Source organism: Epinephelus fuscoguttatus, linkage group LG2, assembly GCF_011397635.1.
Source record: "Epinephelus fuscoguttatus linkage group LG2, E.fuscoguttatus.final_Chr_v1".
NCBI lineage: Eukaryota > Metazoa > Chordata > Actinopteri > Perciformes > Serranidae > Epinephelus > Epinephelus fuscoguttatus.
Genome location: NC_064753.1, coordinates 11,073,078 through 11,077,251, shown reverse-complemented (window position 1 = coordinate 11,077,251; position 4,174 = coordinate 11,073,078).

The window sequence follows — 4,174 nt, the reverse complement described above, 5'->3', positions numbered from 1 at the left end:
TTCATGCAATTAAGTGCAGCACTTTCTTTCATCCCCCGTTTTGACACACCTAGAGACAAAGATACAGTATCAGTTCTACTTCAGAAATAGATTGATCCTGAGATCATTGGGAAAAGAATGCAAAATTGAGGCCCTCTGCTAAGACACACGATTGTTGCTTTAATCAGAGATGCAACGACACTGGCTGCACATCGGTAAAGGCCGATATTTGCCTTATTGACTGTCACTGGCCTGACAGCAAATAAGATGACATTCACTGATAGCAGTAGCCAATGTTTTTCTGTTTTGTCAAGTCAATTTTGTGCAGGCTAGAAAGCAGGGTTTGTGACTAATGGTGTCCTATCATCCCATGCACAATGAAAAACATGTTTGGGGTGAACAGACCTCTCCCTCTCAAGATGAAAGGGCACAGTGAACTCACTATCAACGCATCAGGGGATGCACCCTATTGTTTCCCTGATAATGCTACATTGTTAAACACCAACTCATTCATGTTGGCAGGATGACAGTTAGTTCACGTTAGCTGTTAGCATCTGGTCGCTGGGACTGACAGCTGATGGAGGTCACACAGAGTTACATTATAATGCTTTCAAGCTCTCTGTGGCGCAAATGCTTATTTGGTGAAGGTCACGTTCTCATGATGTGTTCAAATGTAATCTTATAAAGCAATGTTTTTGGAAACAAACTTGAATAAATACAGTTGCTTGAAGGACACATTTCTTGATGTCTTCACAGCAATATAAATAGATATTAGAGAGGGAATTGTGATGTGTCACATATAGTAAATAAACGCCTATGAAGCAGTACAGTAACTGTAGAGGTTGTTTCATAAATGTGCATAACTGAACTTATGCTCATTCAAAGGTCGTGTAACAAAGGGCTGAGAGGCTTTAAAACAGTTCAGTTATTTTTGTAATGAAGCATCCTTTGTTCCCCTGGCACAAAAGGGAGTGTAAATAACAACAAAAACAAAATAAACAACAACAAAAACATTAGTATTGACTATAAGCTAATTAGTTACTTTTATATGTCTGTATTGGTATCTGCCTAGTGCTGATATGACTTTTATATATAACTGCAACAGAAAGAATAAAGGACATAAATAATGCACAAAATTGTTGAAACATCATGTTTGCAGCAAGAAATTATCATAACAGCACACCCACAACAGAACAGAGCAAAAGAATACAGCCCATGTATTGTACACACACTGTAGTAAAGGTGAAACATTCTCTACCACATGTTGACATGGATTCATATCTCAGTCACATCCAGGTGTGAGATACAGGTTTGTGCACAGTTCTCTACCGCCCACGCCGATCATTCAAAAGTGTAAAATACTGAAAACAATAAGCTGCCATTTGCCTGGGTTCTCGCTGATGTGCGCCCCTCGAATCACAGATTTAGAATCTATTCTGTTCCCTTGACTGGAGCTGACTGAGTGTCCACAGGGATTCAACCGACCTCCCCAGCATAGCCAAAGGTCACACAGCAGAGGTATGGCTTTCTAATGCAATGCCCTTTTGGTGGCGTCTGAACTGCCTGCATTGTATTCCCCTCACATAGACTTCTTGCGGGGAGAGAGGCTTTGAGAAGCCGGATAAGGAGAATAGCATTGACAGCAGTTCTAAAGGGCAATCATACAGATAATTCAGTCCAATGGCCCTCTTTATTGAGATTAAGGCGCCAGCACCTCTGATATTGTATAAACAAAACAATGGGCATTTCACCCTGTGATGGCTCAAGGACTCAGTGAGAGATGCAGGGAAAGGCATTTTCTACTCTGACAACAGCTCAAGCAATGCTGTTTTCTGATAAGCCAGCCAAGGAGAGCTGTGCCTGTGCCAAGCTGGCATCATCATTCACTGCGCTAAAGCACAAAGTGTGTTGTTGTGATGTCATGATAGCACATTTGGCAAGTTTTGGTCGTAGCACTGTTGGCAGGTGAGAATCTCATTCAGTATCTCTAGGTCTCGTTTTAAAGAACTTTGCAAAGCGGTCTTGTTTATGGCTTTATTTTTAATCATCCAAACAACATAGCAGTACAATTCCGTACAAATATTTTTGGTACCCAGAGGATGAATCATAATCACTTTGATTGTCTCCCTGAGTTTTCCTCTAGCACTACAATGAGGTTCACATTTGTGACACTGAGTGAAATGTCTCAACAAATATTGGATGGATTGCCATGAAATTTGGTACACCTTGGTCCCCTTGGGTTAAATTTTAATAACTGGTGATTCCCTGACTTTAATTCTGCCACCATCATCAGATCACAAGCTGTACTTTGTATTTAGTGCTACTGAACTACTAATTTGAGATAGTGAACATGGTAAACAATATGCCCGCATAACATCAGCTTGATAGCATTGTGAGGATGTTAGCATGCTCACATTTAGCTCAAAGCACTGCTGTGCTTAAAGGATAACTCAGGTATTTTTCAACCGACTCTATTTCCCCATGTAAATTGATCAAAAAGACTGATGTGAACAGCAATTTTGAAACCGGTCCAGTATTGAACAAGCCAGCAGCGGCCGGCAGCTGTGGAACAAGGGGGCAGTCACGGGAATGTTGTCACTGTATGTCCATTAACAGTGGTTACTTTTGACACAGAGCAGCTCAGATTGTTATTGTAAGTGTCCTTTTGACTTACAGTACCTTTGACTTGATACAGTCTGTTTATTATTGCCTCCTCAGCAGAAGTCTCGTTTTTAAATATCCCAAGATACCACGTGTAAGTTCTGGAGAGAGTATAACAAGCACAGTAGTCAGTCCCTCCAGGATCTCGTGGCAAAAAACCCTTGAATTTGCTGCCAATTTTGTCAAAAATTGCAATAAAAATTGTTGTATTTTTATGTGATTTTTTTGCGGGAAATTGCTACAAATGACAAAGGGAGAAAAAAAAAAAGCGATTTATTTTAAATAAGTACCTCCAATAAAATAAGTCATGCAATCACTTGCTATAATAATCTTACTGAATATTACAAAAATAGCTGCAAATGTTTCTTATAGTTCTCTTCTTTAGTTTTATTTAATTAGTTTCAAAACATGGACTCCAATAATGTTGCAAAAAATCCTGAGTGAATATTGTAGCTCTCAAACCAGACAATGTCACTATAAACAACATGTAAGCTATATCTTCTGTAAACATACCATTTTAATACATTCAACATATATTGTATGCATTTAAACGGTGCAAATTCTTATGTCAGTACAGAGTGTTTCTCCATACTGCAATGCCATTAGCGCATTTGATGACGCGTCTGATGACGTTTCAAATGTTGCATGTGTGACGACTTCTGGTAGGCCGGAAAATGTGGAAAAATACAGAAAAATCGCAGGACTTTTGAAAAATTGCAAGCCCCCACAAATATTGTGGACTTCAATTGAATTTGTGTTAATTATTGCGATCGCAAGATCGCGATTTTCTGGAGGGACTGAGTAGTTTATAGAAAATGTATTTTAGTATTGACTAAAAGATTTTCAATATCATGGATGATTATTTTCCTGATTCCAACAATGTGTCTCAGGCCTTTGAATTCTCTTATGTATAACGGAGCATACACATGGAGAGTGGACAAGGACAGAGAGAGAAAAAAGGCAGCAGAAGTTTTGATTTTACTGTTTACACATTCATTACATCTGGCTGATGCTCCTTGTTATTACACTATCAGCTTTGCTGCTGTAACACTCCACATTCCCCTGCTGTGGGAATAACAGATGATTATCTTATTTGAAAAGACCATGTATAGGGGCTCATACAATAACTAACATTACCATTGTCATTTATTGTCAGTAGGCATCTCCTTGATGTATAGGAAGGGCAAATGTAGGCATAAAATATAATAAAAACATACTATAGGTTGTATAATAGCGAAGCATGAATATATTTTTTTCACCACACACACACACACACACACACACACACACACACACACACACACACACACACACACACACACACACACTGTGGCTTAGACAGTGTTAGCTTGTCGATGTCACATATTTTACTATTATGAATGTCAGCTGATGAAAATGGGTAATCAATCTACATAGATTTATTATAATCAGTGCTGACCTGTCGGGACAGTTCAGAAATATGTAAACACGAAAATCACTCTTTACAACCCTAGGCATTTTTCCTCTGTGGGCACAGGGTCACAGGAACTCACAA